Consider the following 14,759-nt stretch of genomic DNA (forward strand, 5'->3'; position numbering starts at 1 on the left):
AGATTGCCAACCAAGTCTAATGCTTGAGCATTTCCACTACAAGAACTATACTTGCACATCCCTTGTGAGAGTGGCAAAACCTCCATCACTTGCAATAGTCCTAGGACTCCATACCAATGACCTTTGATCCCTTCTTTCATTGGTTGATAATAGGAATTATTTGCAAGAATTGTAGAAAGGGTGGATCATGTGCATGCTTGACTGATATATGCAAGGTGTGATGCTTTCCATGTTCCCAATATGTGGATGATGTAATGTGACATTGTTGGTAGATTGAACTTTGATGGTTGCATATTGAGGGAAGTTGTGTAATGTTGCCAAATAGTATTATGAGCTTGTTCTTGAATGGATCAAGAAACGATCCTTGGCATATGCTCATAGATTGCTATGTCAAATGTTATTCGCTTTAGCATTGATGTATTGTTGATATAATGTCCATAATGTTCTTGTATGTGAATGGGGACTTGAGAGGGGTTAGGGAAGAAATAATGAGTTGGCTATTTAAAGCTCATAGATTATGCTTCTTTCTTTAAATCATTGTCATTGTCATCTCTTACTTTTGCCTTCATCAGCGTCTTTTGCCTCATCAATCTGAATGATAAAAATTAATGATTACTTCCAACTCCACATCCCCATTGTCATCTTTGCCATGAGATGACATCTAAAAGTTATCAAAATACATCATTAAATTCAAACTAACCAATAATCATTTATGAGCTATCAACTTTAAACTAACAATCCAATAGATCAATGATAATTTGACTAATCATTAGTGGCATATGTAAAGGAGAGAAGTGCAATGAGGATGAGACTGTAGCTCGCCGCTACCATGCAACTTAAAGACAACCACATCGATCCCTTCAAACACAATGAAACTAATTATTGATTGTAAGAAAGGAGCATGTATGACAATAATAAAGGGTAAGCCTAAATCTATGTAAGCCTCATGATAAAGCTTTAGGCTCTCTTCTTTAACCCTTATTCTTTTTCTCCTCTCAAGGGTGTTGTAAAATACAAGAGATTGAAAAGGGAAGAGAGATTACAAGATTATAAGAGATAGAGGGAGATGAAAAGAGATAGCAAAGAGAAAGGGTCTGTGTGTGTTGTGTGTGTGTGTGTAGAGAGAGAGAGAGAGAGAGAGAGAGAGAGAGAGAGAGAGAGAGAGAGAGAGAGAGAGAGAGAGAGAGAGAGAGAGAGAGAGAGAGAGAGAGAGAGAGAGTGTGTGTGTGTGTGTGTGTGTGTGGGGTGATCGAAAGAAAGAGAAAGGACATAAGCTTTGCACGAGACATTAAAGGCCTAAGGGGTTCTCCATCTTTCGAGCTCTCAACCTTGCCACCAATTGAAGACTTATCTCCACATTCAAGGAGAGGATCTAGCACGAGGAAGTGAGAGTTCAAGGTTTCAAGACCAGATAAGATCAAAGGAAGTGAGATGCACTACAAATTGTAAAGGTCATGAGTAGGGAGTATGTGGAAGAAGCGAGCTTTTTGAGATATCTTTTTTGGGCAACCTCCAATTTTTGTTTCCCATAGTCCACTTATTCCTCCTTTTCTCTTAGGCATACATCAAGCACCACTACTGTTCCACCACTCCCAGCACCATCTCCACCACTACCATTGTCACCTCCACCACTACCTCCTCCATCACCCCCTCCACCACTACTACCACCAGCACCTCCACCACCATTGCCAGCACCACCTCCATTACTTCCACCACCATCACCTCCATTGATGGTTCTCCATCGCCACGAGTACCTTTATTAGCACCACTACTGCCACCACCACATCTTACTCGCCCCCTCCTCACATCAGCACCACTACCAACAATGACACCAATGCTTGGTCTCTTTCTCCACCCATGTTAACAACATCAATACCAATCCACACCCTCTCTCTCTCTCTCTCTCTCTCTCTCTCTCTCTCTCTCTCTCTCTCTCTCTCTCTCTCTCTCTCTCTCTCTCTCTCTCATCCTCATTTGTTTAGACTCATAAATATATTCAAGTTATGCATCCTTTACAAAGACCCTTTTAATTTTGCAAGGGTTAAGGCTTAGTATGAGATCCATTGTGTCAAACACTTTTAGTAGTCAAAATTTGGATAATAATAATATCATGTTATTACTTGTTTAATTGTGCACATGTATTCTCACATGTACATATACATTCGCATTCCTCTATGCTCATATGCATGTGCTATGCAATTACATCATGATATATTAGTACTTCAATTGTGCACACATGAGTGAAACCACGACACAAATATTTTCACTAGGTTCAATTATAGATTATTGGCATGAACTTACTACAAGAAAGGTGCGATTAATAGATTTTTCATTATTGCATGAACTTACTACAAAAATATGTGATATCTATTGTTTTTCAAACTATTCAAATAGTTAATATTAGGATTAGGATACTAATATTATCTCACAATTACTCGATCGATTGTGCACATATACATTCACATGCATGTATACATTCACATTTCACTCCTCTCTCGATTCTTTGCATGTGTTTTATTTACATATATTATTGTATCAGTTCTGTAATTGTGCACACATGAGCAAAACTACTTACACAAATTGCTTCACTTGCACATTCCTCTCTCTTTTTCCTATTCTCTCTCATCCTCATTTGATTACAATTACAATAGCCCTTGCAATTGCTAAATAGTCTTTGTAAAGTGCAATAGTGTATTACTCATTACATGTTCTAGCTATTGCTTCTAATTTTATACCATTCAACACTTGAAAATTTCAATACTCAAATAATTATGAAAAAGTGCACTAAGTCCATAACTACATTTGCAAGATTATGAACCCTTGTCTGTAAAGCAAATGTACATATTCATTGTGCATATCAAATATCAATCAAGTTTCGTAATTAGAGGGAGGAAAGAGTGATCCCTACTTCTCCATGTTGTCATCCACAAATAGTGTTGTTATTGGGTTGAAGTGTAGGCAATAAATATCATCAAAACATTTCAAAAAAAGGGGCTTTGTGTGACTCCTTCTAGAAGAAGTGGTTGCAGGAGCTATTTTACACCAGCCTTGTCTACATTGAAATATAAATGCTGATGCTTGCTTTGTCAGCTTTACACGATCACTTGTAACCAGTTTGAGTAGCTCACTCAAGTTGTCCTCCTTCATTGAGCTCCAAATGACAATGTTAAATAAGGTAGATGTTTCCTTCAAAAACTTAGCGAGGCCTAGCCACTACAAAATCACCTAATATTTACCCATTTTCAAGGGATTCACTTTTAATGATGTCTTCTAGTTTGGTCACCTACATACAAGTACCCCGTTCACATCAAACTCGATTTTTAGGTTGTGGGAAGGTACACCTCCTCATCTCACTGAATTTGATAATCCTCATACATACATTGCTCATCCTCTAGGTCCACCTAGTCCTAGCAATCTCCTCGCAAAGTTTGTATAGCCCCCCCTCTCCAATTGCCCATACATGAACTAGAAAGAAAAAATCAATATTACATTTATGGAATGCATTGGCAATATATCATCACAAACATGCTATTAAAGAAGGATAATATAATATGCCTATATAGAAGCCTTTGTGCTACCAAGTTGGATGACTTTTGCAACTCTATATATTTATCTAGTTTGAAATCATAGAAGACATTGCGAAGCATCTATTCTCTATGTTTTCTCTTTATCTCTTGCGTATACTAGAAGAATAAATCAGTATCCACTCATTATAATAGTCCTCCCAACTTGAGAGTAATCTCTTTTCATTGTTCTATAACATGGCTCAGAAGGTCTATTATCTCACTGAATTTTAAAAAGGTGCATTTCCATATGCTCAAATCAAAATTATACAGTTTAATAATAATGTGTCTAGCTTACAATGTAATTAATATATATAACAAAGAATAAATTACATACAAGCATGCCCATCAATGATCAAATTTTCTTGTCACAACTCTCCTTGACCTTCAATATCCATACATGGTCTTACTAATTTAGCTTCAAGGATATCGATGTGTATACTCTCTCTTCTTTTAAAACACCCCACGTCCTAGAGGCCTGCTCCAAGCATGCAACCATTCTCTACAATGGTAAAAAATACTATTACTTCGAATCAACGCAGTTTGAATATATATGACTAGCAAGTATTGAGAGGTAGCAACTTATTGCCAATACCCTCTCTCCAAGGCTAGGGTCTATAACTCTTAGCAAGTATTAAGTTTTCTTAACAAACATTTCATTATATTGTAGTACACCTCACCCCACTTGGTTTTAAATTCAAAGTTAGAGAGTTGCATATGTTTCTGTTCAATTAGCCACACAATCATATCATATTCATCATGCACTTGGTAATTCATGACAACGTTATTGCATTGAGGACAAAGGCATTACAATTAAATGAATTATAAAATAAGCTTGAAGAACTATCTTCCACATGACATGGGCAAGTGCGATTGATAGTGCCTTGTATAATGCAGGAATGGGTGATGGATTTTTGTGTGCTCATAGCCATGTTTGTGTATCCTCAATTAACTTGTTAAATATAGATGCATGGTTAGCATGCCCCAACATTCTTGCTTTGTACACAAGGTCTAGATACGAGGTATGGGCAACCCCCTTTTCTACTAGTAGGTATACATTCTGGATTATGATCTAAAGCACATTTATTCAAGAGGTGTTATTTATCCCATAAAAGCAATCCAATCATATGAAAAAATGGTTCTCCCTATACCTATTTGTATGATATAGTTGACAAAATCTCCCCCTCGATTATGCTTGTCACTTTCACAAGGCAACAATCCACATGCACATGTTGCCTCATGTTATATCTGGAAAGGCTATTACAAACAATTATAGATGTTAGTGTGATAGAAACAACAAATATACTAGGAATTTATGGTTTAGGGCCACTCACATGTCTTTATCTCATTCATCCATGTTGTAAACTGATGGTTTCCATCCCTAACATAAATATACAACTTGACACAAAGGTCCAATCAGTGTGTTGCTAGTTTCTACCTCAAACTCCTCATGCTTCTTTAGCTAATGGAGGTCTCGCTCATTTGTAATTGAATCATTGACCACCTTGTCTTGATGCCTTGGAGTCTCCAATGATACTATGAATATACCCATCCCTCTAACATACCCATTGCTAAAAAAAGTCTCAAAGAGTTGCTTGTATCTCGTTGTAACTTGTGTTATCGTAGGCATAGTAACCAAATGACATAATGGGATGGGAGGTAAAGGAATGGATGTCCGCATCTACATGAAAAGATGTAGTAATATTGATGTTAATGTTTAAAGAAAATACTATATTTAATAACATGTCACCATCTCTTACATATACTTACCATCAACGTTTCTAGCTAGTCCTTAATCCAAGCTTCTTGCACAATATGTTTATCACATGTAACCATGAGAGCAATCTCACCACTTGTATCCCTAGCTTGTGTTATGCACTCCTTTCCTATTTTTTACATTGGCTTCTTTTTTCTTTGTGTGTGTCCACACCCCTACTGTGCACTAAACAACTCAAGATTTTGCTTGTTCATTGCTCTCCTCAACTTTGGCCTTGTCGATTTTACTCTTTGATATTACTATTTTTCTCTTACCCTTCCTCATTTACGATATCAAAGCATGTCCACCCTCTCCTGATATCACTCCTCCCCTGCATGCAACCACAACGATCGCCTCCACCTTTGTGAATGCCAACGATGATGCTTGTATTGCTTTCCCCCTTGCTTTTAGAGGGCATCTCCCCCTTTGCGATTGTAAGTTGCTTGTGACTACATGGTGTCCTACTCTAGGTCGGGGGGCCAAGTTGGAGTCGTTCTCTAAAGACTCATTAGATCATCACTCTCTTTTCTACAATGATTCAAAAAAAGGTAAGAGGGAGAGGTAAATCATAATAGCAAAGATCAAGAGAGGAGCAACTTATCATTAATTCGATCAACCATTACACACTATGTTTTTCTCAAGTCAATCTCAGTATTACCTATAGCACAAGCCTTCACACCACTCCGATGCATAACAATGATGAGATCTCCCACTTGTTTAGGGAGCAAGCCATGTGAGCACAGGATAGAAGCAAGAGAGGGAGAGGGAGAGGGAGAGGGGGAGAGAGAAAGGGAGGGACAAACTTCAATAGGGGGGGGAGAGAGAGAGAGAGAGAGAGAGAGAGAGAGAGAGAGAGAGAGAGAGAGAGAGAGAGAGAGAGAGAGAGAGAGAGAGAGAATAGAGAGAGAGGGGGACAAATTGGGATAGAAGCAAGAGGGATAGGGAGAGGGCAAGAAAGGGAGGGAAAAATTGCAATAGGAGAGAGAGAGAGAGAGAGAGAGAGAGAGAGAGAGAGAGAGAGAGAGAGAGAGAGAGAGAGAGAGAGAGAGAGAGAGCAGGGGGGAGGGAGAGAGGGGAGGTCTAGAGGACATGTGTGTTCAATTTATATGCTGAAAAGGGGTTAGCCAACGATGAGCGAGATATAGAGAAGGCAACTAATTGAGGTGGTACGCGAGAGGGGATGAGAGGTATAGAGAGGATGTAGAGATATTTGAACTTCTTATAGAGGGGAGGGGAAAGAAAATGTGTTTGTGTGTTGGGATTATTTTGTTGTCGAAGAAGGGTTTGTTGGTGCCACCGTATTTGGTGAAAATGCTATGTCCAACACCCCCTACCCTATCTTCATACCTCACATCTCTCTCTCTCTCTCTCTCTCTCTCTCTCTGACATGCATTTAATGCTCCACTATCTTCAAGTGGCTATATAAGGCCACACCCCTCCTATGACATACCCCCCCAGTTGTGGACTATCTACATCGGGATAGAATATCTCTCACCCCTTCATCTTAATCATTCATGAAAGTATGTGCGCCTCTCCCTCTCTCTCTCTCTCTCTCACCTCAAGTGTCATTGCTGTGAAACCATCTTCCTATCATGCCACCCTTGCCTCATCACATGCCTCTCACCTTATAGCATTGCCCTCACCCTCCATTGGTCTGTCATGTTGCCTTGGCCCTCCTATGGTTACTAGCACCCCCCTCTCACTTGGAGTGTCGCCATTGTGAAACCATCCTCTTATGGTGCCACCCTTGCCTCATCACACCGCCCTCTCCTTGAGGGAAAGAGAATGTGTTTGCGTGTCAGGATTATTTTGTTGCCGAATAAGGGTTTGTCGGTGCCCCCATATTTGGTGAAAATACTATGTCCAACACCCCCTACCCTATCGTCATACCTCACATCTCTCTCTCTTTTCTCTGACATGCATTTAATGCTCCATTATCTTCAAGTGGTTATATAAGGCCAGACCCCTCCTATGAGATATCCCCCAAGTTGTGGACTACCTACATCGGGACAGAATATCTCTCGCCCCCTTGTCTTAATCATTCATGCAAGTATGTGAGCCTCTCTCTCTCACTCACTCTCTCACATGGAGTGTCGCCACTGTCAAACAATCCTCTTGTCACACTTCCCTCGCATTGTCTCATTTGAAGGGGATGCAATGGCAGTGAGGAAGATGCGGGAGAGAAGAGTGCACACAATGTAGGTGCCGTCCGACCAAACTGATAGCCTTATTGCACTATCATATTATATATGAATAAAGAATGAGCAGTCACAGTGTACACGGGTAGGCCCAGAGGCCTTTTACCCAAAAACCTCCCACTAAAAGGCCAATGTGGCTAGTGAGTGAAAACAAAGAAAAGAAAAAAAAAGACAAGGTGAGGAATCATGACATCTCACCCAACGCCCAATTAGAAAGCAAGCTGTGCAAGAAGTGTCGGGAACCTCTGTAGAAGAAGAGTCAAGCATCCCCGAGTCCATGACATCCAGGAGATAAGCGATCCCGCAGCTCCATACAATGGAGCAATCCAAGAATGCTTCTCATGAAGCAAGCAAACTCATCAGTGCACGACTGTAAAGCATCAGAGTCGCAAGTAACATCAGCACAGCACATACAAGACAACAGAGAGCAATTAAACTCTCCAGAGTCAATTACTAAAAGAGAGCCAATATCCCGGACACTCGTCCAACGGGGTCTCAAGACTACATGTGGCCTTAGCAAAGTAGAAGACTGACATATGGTTGGCTGTTTAGCCTGCAAAACTACAAGAAAATGGCTCTCATGAACCTGCAAGGGGTTTAGCAACTGACCACCAATATCCTGACTCTGAATGCTATGCATAACTATGTCATCTGGGCCAATAAGTGCCTCATTTTCAGCATAAACAGCTGGCTGTAATGGCACTATAGTTGTTGTAAAATCAGCCATAAAGCATACTGAACGCTCATCAAGAGGCCTGAGAGGTGTCTGCGTCTCATAGAAGACAGCATGATGGCTGCATATGACTTGCTAGGCATCCAAATCCCATAATCTGTAGGCCTTAAAGTCACCATCTCCATAACCAAGGAGGATACATCTACGTCACATAGGCTCATGTGGGATACATACAGATGCATGGCAGCCAAACATCCTCAAGTAATCATAGGAGGGCTGCATGCCAATCCATGCCTCATGGGATGTAATACCATCCAAGGTCAAGCACTGCGTCCTGTTAACCAAATAGACTGCCGTCATAAGGGCCTCAACCCAAAAGCCATAAGACAACCCAAGTGTGGTAAGCATAGAAGCAACCTTTGCCTGTAAGGTCAAGCACATGCCATGAGCAATCCCATAATACCGTGGGCACAAGAAATCAATGCCATACTGCTGACAGGAGGTCCGAAAGCTGGGAGAGAGAGCATGACTCTCATAATCCATTTGCAAGCACCTGGGCCTGCTACTAGCAGAATCCATAAACTTGTAAAGCATAACTACAGCATCCTCAATCTGCCCAAGGGAAAAGCCCAAACACGATGGGTAGCATGATCGACAAAGGTCACAAAGTACGACACTCCAGCAAGTGATTGGGAAGGCATAGGTCCATATACTGCACAATGGCCAAGATCTAGAGGAGCATGCCTCGTACGATTGCCATAAGCCAAGGGGGCTCTGCAAGGACCAAGAGTACAATTAGGGCAAGCATCAAGAAGTTGAAGGGAAACTAGATGACATGAGTATATGCTCAATTGCATCATCATGGGTAACAACATGTACCTCACCACTAGTAACAGTGGTAACACCCGTTGCATCTCTCGTATCTCTAACTCTCTGCTCATGTCGAGTCTTTCTATGTCTTAGCTGCTCTCCAATCCATCTGAAACATTTTCTTTTAACATGCCCAAGCTTTCCACAATGGAAGCATACATCTGTAGAAGAAGAGTCTGTAGAAGACGACAAGGAATCCAAGTCATAATGAATAGGGCTATCCACATCCAAGGAACTCAGAGTCTAGGGCTGTCCCAACATAGGAAACTTGCTCATCAAGACAACTGTTAGTAGAAGCACAAGTGGTAGAAGCATGCTGCTGCAAGTACTCTTCCATCTGCACTGAAGAGGGAAGCATAGAAGCATCAACTAGGGATGCAGAGGCTCCCACATGAAAAAGACTCGTAGCTAAGTGCATGACATAACCAACCACAACAGTGTAAAAGCTAAGACATCTGTCAAAAGAGCATACGGTATTCAACCATGAAATTAGCCCATAACCATAATGGCAAACATGACTCTGTAGTATATCAGACCACATAGTAGCATCCAAGTCAATGCAAAACCGGTAAGTGGCATAAGATCCTGCAATGGTCAAGCTCCAGGAGAAGCCCAAGTATCTATATAACAACATCCAAAGAAGTGGCTTTGTAAAGTACATGATAGTAGACAAAGTGCATAACTGCATAAGCATCAAGAGCAACTGCTCTCTGACATGTATGGGCAAAAGCAACCCAACTAGCATAGAAGCTACGCAACATAGAAGTAACAAAGCCATAACTGTTAAACCCAAGCACTATCAAGAAGTCCAATGATCAAGGAGTAACCTGCAAAGAACCAAGCATCAATGATCAATGAAAGCTTAATAACCAATTGCCAAGACAATGGAGCAAGAACTGCTCAAACATGTATCTGCATCCAAGTAATCCAAGATTCATAATATGAACATAAAGGGCCAAATAGCATCCAAGCTGCATAAGTTATAAGCCAACCAAATGCAACTGCTCCACAAAATTCTCAAATGCAAGTCGATTCAAGCCCAAACATCTGCCATACTATAGCCGAACCCAAAAGCATCCACATCAAACATCAGTTCCATAATGGGTAGCACGGGGCATAAACCTTGTCAAGTGAAATGCTAGGTGCAAAGAAAATGACAGTGAACCAAGAATTGAGCTTTACTCTTACTCCAAATACATGAGCATATCATCCCGAGTAGTCGGGAGCACCTGTAGACCATAGGTATAACCAAACTGGAGGTAAAATAACCTATCAACCAAGATAGCATAAATCCCAACCAATAACAAAGTTTCCACATCCAAATCAAGGCTCAATAGTTCTCAAATAGCATATCCGGGCATAAACCATGATGACCAAGCATCAATACATCCAACAGGACACCTGAATGTCAACAGAGAGCATTATGCATAAGCCGTCCTTGGTAAAACCTTGCTACCCAAACAATGTACAGTAGTAAATCCCTGCATAAATCGAGATATGGAAGCTCAAACCAAGTCCCAAAGCATCTCAAAACATTGGGCAAACATCCCCAAAGCATTTGGGCATCAAATACCAAGCCTCGGGAGCATCACATAAGCTAAGAGCATGATATTTTCTTGATGTAAATGAACTTAGATCTGTTACAAAAAAATTTGTGATCAGAATTTGGTAGATTTGACATCACCATTGCGTCCGGAGCATGCCAAAACCCCAAGTTAGACTCTTACCTTGCCTAAATCGGGTTTCGAATGCCCCAGATATGAGAAAAAATGGGATTTTTGAGCCAGTTTTTTTGAAACAGACGCAAAAAACGTGAGTTGCTATTGTGGAGTATGCTGGTTAGGATAAGGGGGCGAATGGGGGCATACAAGGTGCCCAATGAAGCCAAGGAACACCTTCAAAGAGCCTATGAGGGCCGGGGAGAGGCGGGAGATGAAATCTTACCTTGGGGGAAAGAAGCCATGGCTGGCATTGAAGCTCCAAGCTCTAGGTCTTCAATCTGGGCTGAAGTAATGCCGGGCCAAGCTCCACGATCAAGCTTTGATCCAAAGCTCTAATACCAGTTGAAGGGGATGCAATGGCAGTGGAGAAGGAGAAGAGGAAGATGTGGGAGAGAAGAGCACACACAATGTAGGTGTTGTCCAACTGAACTAACAGCCTTATTGCATTATCATATTATATATGAATAAAGAATGGGCGGTCACAATGTACACGGGCAGGCCCATAGGCCTTTTACCCCAACATCATTGCCCTCACCCTCCATGGTCATGCCGCCTTGGCCCTATTATGGTCGCCAGCCTCTCTCTCTCTCTCTCTCTCTCTCTCTCTCTCTCACTTGGAGTGTTGCTGCTATGACACAATCCTCCTATCGTGCCACCCTTACCTTGTCACATGGCCCTCGCCCTCCATTGGTCTGTCATGCCCTCGTCATGCCGCCTTGGCCCTCCTATGGTTGTTAGCCGCCCCCCCCTGTCTCTCACACACACACACACACACACACACACACACACACACACACACACACACACACTTAGAGTGTCACCATTGTGAAACCATCCTCTTATCGTGCCACTCTTGCCTCATCACACCACCCTCTCCTTGCCGCATTGCCCTCATCCTCCATTGGTTTGTCATGCCGCCCTGGCCCTCCTAAGGTCACCAACCTCTCTCTCTCTCTCTCTCTCTCTCTCTCTCTCTCTCAATCAATCAATCAATCAATCAAAATAAATTCGAACTTTGGTGCATTTTACTTTTTTTACCTTCTTAAAATTAATACTTAGTAAATGATTAATATTAATATTTAGCTACCTAATACCTAATTAGTAATTTATATTTACTTAGCTCATGATTAGTTAGTTAGCATTTATTTAGTTAATGATGAGTTACTCAATATTTATTTAGCTAGTTAATGATTGATATTAATGTTTATCGAATTAGTTACTTAGTGAATGATTAGTTAGTATTTATTTGGTTAATTAGTTAATAATTAATCATTAATACTAATATTTACTTACTCAATTAATAAAATAGTAAATTAGTATTACTTAATAGTAATAATACTATAATTATTAGTACTAATAATTAATATCAATATTTATTAAATTAGTTACTAAGTAAATAATTAGTTACTCAATATTTATTTAGTTAGTTACTTAATGATTATGAATAGATATTTATTTACTTATTTAACTAATACAAAATTAGAGTTAACTAATAGTGGTTAATTTATAGTAGTAATATTAAAATTTAATAAAAATAATAATAATAATGCTATTATTATTATTATTATTAACAACTAATACTATTAATTAGCTAATTAACTGGGACTAGTTTACTGGTATTTATCGATTAGTTTTTAATATTGGTTAATTCAAAAATAAATTATATTTTTGATTATCAATAATATTAGAGTAGTGTTAATTAATACAAGTAAAATTAATTATAATTTATTAAAGAAAATAATATTAACTATAATTAATTAACTTTTAGATATTTCAATTTATTTAGTTACTTTACTAATAATAGTATTGATCTTATTTAGTTATTTAACTCATTAATAGTAATAATACCAAAATAAAGTATTATTAATATTAATTAATATTAGTATTAATTAACTTTTAAATATTACTTTTTATTTACTTAGCAAACTAGTACTAGTTAATTAGAATTAATTAATTAGTTCTTAATATAAATTAATTGGAATAGATTTTCTATTATTTAGTATTAATAGTATTAATATTTAAAAATAATCACTACATATTTATAATAACAATAATGTTAAATAGTCTTATTAAGTAGCGTTTTAGGTTAATATTTTTAACTAGTGCACTCGATCCTAACTTGGGCTAGGACGATGAAAGTTTGGTTCAAATAGATGATGCCCACAAAGAGAGAGAGAGAGAGAGAGAGAGAGAGAGAGAGAGAGAGAGAGAGAGAGAGAGAGAGAGAGAGAGAGAGAGAGAGAGAGAACAACTCTAGAGGACATGTGTGTCTAAATTATATGTCGAAAAGAGGGTAGCCAGGATGATGAAAGAGATATAGAGAAGGGAATTGATTGAAGTGGTAGGCAAGAGAGGGGTAGAGATATAGAGAGAATGTGATGGAGGGATATTTGGACTTGTTATAGAGGGGAGGGGAAAGAGAATGTGCATGTGTGTGTGGTGGGATCATTTTGTTGCCGAAGAAGGGATTGCCCATTGTTGTGATGGTACATGTCCACCACTGCAAACTTGAGGGTGGAGTTTTTTGCCAAGAATTTGAACTCATTAGTCAGCGTCATTAGGAATTTGTTTTCCGTTGTGTGGCTATTGGTCAATGCCTATGGGAGTTTATTCTCCAAGGTTGCTTACCAAGCATAAACTTGTGTGGAGAAGATATTATTTGTGGAAGGAAGTAAAAGAAAAGGCGATGAAAGTGCATCTGGCAGCCGACAATAATGGAGCCGTATTTTCGAAGGCAATGCTCGAGTAAATGCACAATGTTATCAAGTAAGTGAAATAAAAAAGTAGCATGCGCTTTATGTGGCTGTCTATATCAAGTTTCAAGTGATGGCACCTACCGTAGAGAAGGTAGCAACAATAGCAAGAACGGGCTTGCTACAATATTAAGGTGTGGTGTGGAAAGCTTTCACTATAAGGATATCAGGCCATAGCGACGCCGATTAGTGACGATAAATAGCGGCGTCGCTATTATGCGACACTGATAGCGACACAAATAGCGATGCTCGACAGAGAAAAAAACGCGGGCCGAAACCCGAGCGCATTTCATTTCGCGCATTCGTGAAAGTTTTCGAGAGGGAGAGCAAGAGAGAGAGTGACCGTTTTGCTTAGAGGGAGAGAAAGAGAGAAAGAAGGCTTCTCGCCGCCGCCGCCGCCGCCATCGCTGCCGCCGCCATTGTTCGCGAAGAAGAGGAGCTGCCGTCGTGAAGAGGAGCCACCAAACCCTCCTTCGAATCTTTATGGTAAGTCCATTCTCTCTCTCTTTTACTTGTTTAGGGTTTAATTTGTGTATATTGAGAGAGGGAGAGGAAATGAGAGAGAAAGAGAGGGAGAGGGAGAGGGAGGAAATGAGAGAGGGAGGGGGAGGAAATGAGAGAGGGAGAGGGAGGGAGAGTGCATTCTCTCTCTCTTTTACTTTTTTTTATATAATTTGTGTATATTGAGAGAGGGAGAGGAAATGAGAGAGAAAGAGAGGGAGAGGGAGAGGGAGAGGGAGGAAATGGAAGAGTGAGGGGGATGAAATGAGAGGAAAGGGAGGGAGAGTGCATTCTCTCTCTTTTACTTTTTTTTGTATAATTTATGTATATTGAGAGAGGGAGAGAAAATGAGAGAGAAAGAGAGGGAGAGGGAGAGGGAGAAAATGGGAGAGGGAAGGGGAGGAAATGAGAGAGGGAGAGGGAGGGAGAGAGAGGAAATGAGAGAGGGAGAGGGGGAGAAAATGGGAAAGGAAGAGGGAGGGAGAGAGAAAAAGAGGGGGAGGGAGAGGGAGAGAGAGGAAATGAGAGAGGGAGAGGGAGACATTAAACATAATAGGGAAATGAGAGAGGGAGAGAGAGAGAGAGAGAGAGGGAGGGAGATATTAAACATAATAGGGAAATGAGAGAGGGAGAGGGAGGGAGAAGAAATGAGAGAAGGAGAGGAAGAGAGCAAAAGGAAATGAGAGAGGGAGAGGAGAGAGAAAAAGAGAGAAAAGATGTTAAA

The 14,759-nt window shown here is 40.2% G+C and overlaps 1 pseudogene; it reads right to left on the bottom strand.

Moving 5' to 3' along the window:
• Positions 1-1,575: 1,575 nt before the first annotated feature.
• The window catches only part of LOC148039844 (putative inactive purple acid phosphatase 29), a 46,120-nt pseudogene continuing 32,936 nt past the window's right edge, over positions 1,576-14,759 (bottom strand).

This window comes from Lygodium microphyllum, chromosome 2 (genome assembly GCF_053477565.2).
Source record: "Lygodium microphyllum isolate KBCC chromosome 2, Lygodium_microphyllum_v1.1.10, whole genome shotgun sequence".
NCBI lineage: Eukaryota > Viridiplantae > Streptophyta > Polypodiopsida > Schizaeales > Lygodiaceae > Lygodium > Lygodium microphyllum.